This window comes from Tiliqua scincoides, chromosome 4, assembly GCF_035046505.1.
Source record: "Tiliqua scincoides isolate rTilSci1 chromosome 4, rTilSci1.hap2, whole genome shotgun sequence".
Taxonomy (NCBI): Eukaryota; Metazoa; Chordata; class Lepidosauria; order Squamata; family Scincidae; genus Tiliqua; species Tiliqua scincoides.
The window spans coordinates 32,575,537-32,582,919 of record NC_089824.1 but is presented as its reverse complement, the minus strand read 5'-3'; the positions used below and the strand labels follow the sequence as shown (position 1 = coordinate 32,582,919).

The following is a 7,383-nucleotide window of genomic DNA, read 5'->3' as shown; positions in this document are numbered from 1 at the left end:
TGAACTTCCAAGTTGCACCTAACTTTTCAGCATCCAAAGGAGGAAAAAAGTGCAACTTCTGTTACAATAAGTCAATTGCTTAATAATTCAAATATTTTTAGATACTACCGGTAAGAACTGTTATCACAGATATAAGTATAGTATCAGGAGTGTTACTCCAAAAACTAAAAAGTTACATCATCTTGGTTGGCAACCTTCAGTCTCGAAAGACTATGATATAAGCTTACAGCACCCAGTATTCCCAGGCGGTCTCCCATCCAAGTACTAACCAGGCCTGATCCTGCTTAGCTTCTGAGATCAGATAAGATCAGGCATGCGCAGGGTAACAGTTGCTGCCATCTTGAGAGTTGAAGAACTGAGCACCAAATGTGTGCAAAAGAGACTTCAAATTTAATTTTCTCAAACAGCAGCCCCACCATGTCACATGGCAAGTCAGTTTTGAAATGGAATACATGATGCTTCTTTTGTAAGATGAGAGTTACTGCAGTGTCCTTTTTTCTGCACTGCAAATGTAATATCAGAAGAACTGCCTATTACTGTCGTTTGCCCTGACCAAGCAGCACTAGACTCTGCCCCATCCCAATAAGCTCCATTTCCAAAGGCAGTGTTCTTCAACCTGTGAGTCATGACTCCAATGGGGTCACAAAGCCTTATCTGAGGGTTTGCAGCAATCTTTAAAAGCCTGCACAAACAAGGGCTTGGATCCAATCCAATAATGCTACTATCTTATCAAAACTGAATTCCTGATGTAATCCTGCACAGCCTCATCTCATTGTCTTGCCCTGCTCCAGTTCTACTTCACAGGGTTTTTGTGAAGATAACAAAAGGTGGCGGAAACAGGGAGAGTGGGGATAGGCAGCAAAGGGGTAGATCAGGTCTCAGAAGGGGGGCAGGATTGGCAGTGGGTCCCCACTCTCATACTTGATTGGGGAGATCATGTTTACAAAAAGGTTGAAGACCACTGGCTAGGGTCTGGATCCTACTTGGGAGCAGTCCATGATGCAATTTCTTCCTGCACTAGTGTTGTCCATCCAGAAAGTGGTGCAATGCTTGTATAGGAAAGAGTATAGCATGAACTCCTCCACTACGGTGTTTCCTGAGCAATGCAAGAAGACACCATGCTGCAGTGGCTCCCACATTTTGAAGGGGTCCCAAGGGGAATTCAAAAATAGTTTGTGTTGTGACATGCAATTTATTCTACATAGAAACAAGGGAAGGGAGATTCTCTTGGATGCAAGAGTGGATGCAAAACCAAGTCACATACTACAATACAGCCCACATCATGGAGTTCTAGGCCACTATCTAGAATGCAAAGACTATTTGCCATGTAAGCTGCTCTGTGACTGATGTTTTGTCAAAAAACTGAATATAAACAATATTTAAACCATTAACTTTTCTGTTCCACAAGATTCCAAGTCTCAAAGGCAATCTTTAAAAGTTGTTTGATATAATTTTCAACGATAAAAGCCCTAATATCTGTCCTACAACAAGAATATTTCTTTGCATATATTGACCTTGTCTTCATTTGAAAACTTCAAAACAAGTTTCATATTTTTAAAAGCATATTTATTGCAAAACTTTAAAAATCTATTGCCTGTATAATCTATTGCTTTTAAGTTCATTGATATAACAACAACAAAACAATCTATTGTATATTACTCTGTCCTTGGCACACAATGACAAAGCAGTCTATTGCTTGTATGTTCATTGACAAACTCTACTGCTTGTTGATATTTGATGGTTAGACAAGGTACCTAGAAAACAATGCAAAAATTAGATTGTATTATAGCAATGAGAAACTAATTAAGTTCTAGGAACAAAAAATTCCCAGATTAAAAAAAACTAGAGTCATTTGGATGAGCTGTAGCTCAGTGGTAGAGAACGTACTTTCAAATGCTTCAATCTCTGGCATCTCTAGGTAATCTGGGAAAGACCCATTTGAAACCCTGGAGCGCTATTGACCATAAGTGTGTACAATATTGAGCTACCTGGAACAATAGTCTGACTTGGCAGCTTCATACACTCAATGCATTTACCAATCCACCCTCTTTACCAGCAGGCAATATCAATTCATTTGGTAGCTCAGTCAAAAAGATGTTGACTGGTCTGTTTCTCAAATCCCCTAGAGAATGCATGTCTCTAGAACACTTCTTGTAAATTGCAAAAATCAGGTGTAATCTTCAATAAAATGCAACTATATAAATTACACTTGAATGATTAAACTTCAACCACTGTTTTTAAGATAGTAGATAAGACTGAGTCTCCATCATTTGTGTCTTAATAACCTCTGGACCATACTACTGTGATTTATTGTATGGGCTAGAGTGGGCAATACTTTTGTGACTGAACCTGATTCACACAGATCCACACGCTCCTCCATCATAACAAAAATAAAAAGCCCCAGCATACGGGGAACTGAGGGAGTACATGGGTGCTCACAGAGCACACACAGCACAACCATGCAAAGAGAGGTCAGTGTATATCATCTGAACCAGCCATGTGTGGAGCAGACCTCCCAAGGCAATCCTGCCTTTCCCCATCTTTTACTGTTTTGTACCTAGCTAATATGGCATTTTTCTGAGAACCTTTGGTGATAGGCTATTGTGAATTTACTCTGCTTTTATAACGAAAGTAGTTCTCCATGGTTACTTGCAGTTGCCTTCCTTTATTTATCAGTTCTCTTTATTACTCTAGTTTATCTTATTTTACAGAATCATAGCTAAAATAAAAATGGAAGATATAAAGCTTAACTACTTAAAAATGCCCTAGCTGTTGGCTCCAACAGAGTGCAGGGACCCCCTCTCCCAGCCCGTAGCCCAAGTTGATGGAAGGGCTACTCACTTATTGTACTCACAGTACCCACTTGGTGGACCTCCAGACCTTCCTTCACTATTCACCTGAGGGAACCTGCTGTCTAGCCTGGAGTGCCTTCCCCTGTGGCCTCAACTGACTTCAAATGGGGAGAGGGTTATACTGCACCCACTTTCTCATTCTCTTTCCAGGACAGCCTCCAATTCATCAAAACATTTCTCTAGAGATCTTATGTGTACCTCAGACTAATTAGGCTGCCTTCTCCCTGCCCTGCAGAAAGCACTGCTAGACCCCACCATCAGGAAAGCTTGCCTATTCAAGTTGCAGAAGTCCTCTTTCCTCCTTTCTCCAGTCAGCAGCTTCATTTGCTGCAGCATCAATACCTTACCTGTCAGCCATTCCTGGGCAAGGCAGCCACACTTCAGCCAGCCCACCTCCCAACCTTTGTACACCCACTTTTTCCCATCTTTCAGACACTACTTTTATTTCCAAGGTGTTAATTGCCTCCACTTGATTGCATCTGTGGACCACACCCTTTGCAATTAAGCTCAGTCTCTCTCAGTACCTTCCCTGAAAAACACTCCCCCCCCCAAAAAAAAATAATTTTCTAAAAACCCTTCACCTCTTCTTCCTTCACTCAGAAGTCGGAAAAACTCAGCAACATGCCCTCCTGAGGCAACTGAAAAGCTGCTTCTCCTGGTGCTTTAGAAAGCTGGTCCACTGTGCAGGTTCCCTACTTTTTTATGACTTTTTTTTAACATTATGGAGCCAACTCTTCCTGCTGCTGCTACTACCCAGAGCTTGCTGATACCAGCCAGCCAGCCATTATCACAGTGAATTGGCTGCTAGCTGCTTCCCTGTCTATTGTGTGTGCTGCTTAACTCACTGACTCTACTTGAGAAGACAGGAGCAGAGTGGAAAGGCAAAGAACTTTTTCTTTTTACTTGATGGGTCCTTGGGCTTTGTCTTTTTACTTATTGGGTCTGGTGAGGCTCTGCCCCCTCCCCCTGCACATCACTGCACTGAACACTTTAGATTATAGCCTGCCTTACAAGCATGTGCATTCCTGATCCCCTTCCAGCCCTGAACTTGTCTCTCTAATTTCCCTGTCACCCCAGCAACCAGAACCCTGCTTTGGGAGAGACATGAGTAGTTGCAGAAGCAGGGCACAACTGTAGACAATGTGAATAGTCACATCTGCAGGTGTCCACTAAACTATCAGATTTGCATTACTGCAACTCTATCAGCATTGTATGCACTGCTGAAACAGAGACGCCTGCGTTGGCTCGGTCATGTTGTGAGAATGGATGATGGCCGGATCCCAAAGGATCTCCTCTATGGTGAACTCGTGCAAGGAAAGTGCCCTACAGGTAGACCACAGCTGTGATACAAGGACATCTGCAAGAGGGATCTGAAGGCCTTAGGAGTAGACCTCAACAGGTGGGAAACAGGTGGCCTCTGAGCGGTCCACTTGGAGGCAGGCTGTGCAGCATGGCCTTTCCCAGTTTGAAGAGACACTTGGCCAACAGACTGAGGCAAAGAGGCAAAGAAGGAAGGCCCATAGCCAGGGAGACAGACCAGGGACAGACTGCACTTGCTCCCGGTGTAGAAGGGACTGTCACTCCCGAATCGGCCTTTTCAGCCACACTAGACACTGTTCCAGAACCACCATTCAGAGTGCGATACCATAGTCTTTCAAGACTGAAGGTTGCCAACATGATCAGCATTGGAAATCAAGGAGAAGACACCACATGGCTGTTGCTTACAGATAAGGTTATGTGATATATTTTTCAGCAGTTTCCAACTTCCATCCAGTGGAAGAACTCTCTAGAGCAGCTGCTTGTTGGTTTCCTGCCCTTTGCAAATGCTGTTCCATACAACTTTCAATGGGTCAGATAGCCAGCAGCTAAACCCACTCACATTAGTGGCATACAGTGAAATGGATGTTGGATGGAAGAACAAGCCATGTGAAGTTACAATAACTCCACTTGGGACAATTACCTTCCAGCTATTTCTTGTTAATGGAAAAACTCCTAAACTCAATTAGCTGGTAAGGGAATGTTAGATGGTTGGCACTGCAGCTCAGGTTCATCTTCTAGTATTTCCTAAAGCAGTGATAGTTAAACTTCAAGCTCCTGTGCCCAGCTCATACCGCCGGGACAGAAATGTTTGTCTCTGTGTGCTAGAAAACAAACCTCCCACTTTTTGTAGAAGATAGTACAGAGTATCTTTACTGCACGAAGCCTCTCCCCTTCTCCAAAGTGGAACTGTGTTCAGTGTATGCTCACATCAATCACAAATGAAATACCCTGGGCCTAAAAATTAAATGCAGGTGAGAAAAATATATTGTTGCATGCTCCCACTTTCCCAAGTAGTGAGATGTCCCAGGCTACTTGCTCTCTTTTCCAATGGAATTAAAAGCAGCAGAGACAGTATTTTTCTAATGTTTGCTTTGCATACAAATGTATATGTATACAAGTCTCCAAAAGAGGATTTGTACCAGTTAGCAGATGTACTGTCCCACATCAATTGGCAGAGACACCCTGCACCTCAAGGCATCTTCACCTCTCTGCCAGTTAAGAGTTCTCCCTCCCTGCCTCAGTTTCTGTCTGTTTCAAATTGCCAATAACTATTTTTTACACACACACAAACACAGCAGTCTCCCATTAGGTTCTTCAAGCTCTAGTAGCTTCCTCCTTCACAACACTTAAGAGAGGTCTACAAGTATCAGAAGACCATATCGTAACAATTACCTCCCATCAGGAAGGCTGGTACCACATGTGGGTCCTTGCTGAGTGACAGCCAGACTTTCTCCTAGGTGTTCTATGTGATAATACAAGAGCCACTTGGGGGAAAGCCTGCTTGATTAGTGGAGGGAAGAGTGCTCTCTCCCCTAATTAGTGCTCAACCTGCTCAACTAACTCCCCAATTTGTTCAGCATTTCCTCTTGCCTTTTCCACTGGTCAGTGGAGAAAGTGGTGGGGAAGGAAGAGTTGTCACCATCACCAAAATTGACAAAATCTTTGGCAGCAGAAGAAGCTTCTCCTTTTCCACCCACTGAGAAAAAGAGGCAGGGAGTTTCACTTACTGGTAAACCAGGGATGAGGTGTTACCATGGGAGGGCTCTCCATAGGATTTCAAATCCTGGTCTAGTCCTAGGGCCTGGCACAAACTGGTACCAAACCTGTTCATCAGCAGGCCATTCAGGGTTATTAACCATTACACGGGTTCCCTGACTTACAGATGTCTGAGCTACAGATGGCTGCGTTGGCGCTTTCATGCTGGTGCTGTATGTCTTTTGGTAGTACTTTTGCACAGATGTGATAGTTCTGAGCTGGCGCAGCTCCAAGAAGACCCATAGGGGCCCATGTGGGAGTAGAATAAGGTAAATAAACAAAACATTGTAAGATGCAGCAGAACCTGCGCTGGTGTTGCTGTACTCTGTGGGAAGTCTTTAGTTAGGATTGGGCCCTCAGTAGGGAATTTAGAACCAATCCTGGGCTTGGTGCCATGCCTTCATGCTGCCATGCACTATTGCAAACGTGCCGTAAGGTGCATTTGCGAGCCTCACCACTGTGCTATCTCCTGTGTTAGCCCAGTGCTGGGCTAGTGCAGGGCGGGCACCCAGCCTTGCCGCTTGGCAGTCTTATGGACCACCGAGCCATGGCACGGTAAGTGGGGGTGGGGATGGCAGTGGGGAGGAGGCGTTCTGGGGAGGGGGGCCAGCGAGGGCAGAGAGAGGACAGACGGAGGCATGCTGGGGGAGGGAATGGGGAGGGAGGGAGGCGGGTCCATGGAGCTCCACTCCACCGGATCCAAGGCATTCATTTGGGCTTGGCGCCCTACACGAACGCCTTTATGGTAAAGTGAGTAGCCCCATTGCGGGGCTACTTCCCTTACCCAGGAGAAGGGGATGAAAGTCTTCTTCTCCTGAGGTGCCACCTGCAGTAGCCCGAGACGCGCAGGATCTGGCAGCAGCCATTCTCAGTGCCACCGAGGCTGGGTGCCCTGGGCAGCTCAGGATTGGGCTGCCTTTGTAATCACTACAGTTATCATCAGAGAGTAGTCCCATGAGGAATCCTCTTTGTGTGAACAATGCAAATGCACAAGGAAAGATCATACCCTTTGGGTTCAAACACTCTCTGGAATATCGACTTCATAGGCAAACTTGACAATGACCGAGTTTGAATGAAATTAAAACATTTTTATCAGAATTTATAAGGATCAGGACCACTTCCTTCTGTAGCTTTGTAACCTTACTGCAGCCTTAAAATTAAGGTTTCTTTTACAAATTATTGGAGTCCTAAATTGAAAGTATCAAGGAACAGACACTGCATAGGATCAATCACTATAGTTTATTATCACTGTGTTTGCCTGATTTACATCCTGAGTCCATCTCCCCGGATGGTCTCAAGTGGCCAGTACTGAACAAATCATGGATATCTTTATATGGGTTGAAGCTTCTTTTTTCTTTTCTGTCCTTTAGCTAGAAGGTCAAAGATATACTTCAGGAATTCACTGCTGAAAACCAAACATTGCTAGCAGTATCTAGCCTGGCAGCATCTAGTATAC

At 44.4% G+C, this 7,383-nt stretch overlaps 1 pseudogene; it reads right to left on the bottom strand.

The window, feature by feature from the left end:
• Positions 1-220: 220 nt before the first annotated feature.
• On the bottom strand, positions 221-340 carry LOC136650254 (5S ribosomal RNA; annotated as a pseudogene).
• Positions 341-7,383: the final 7,043 nt, after the last annotated feature.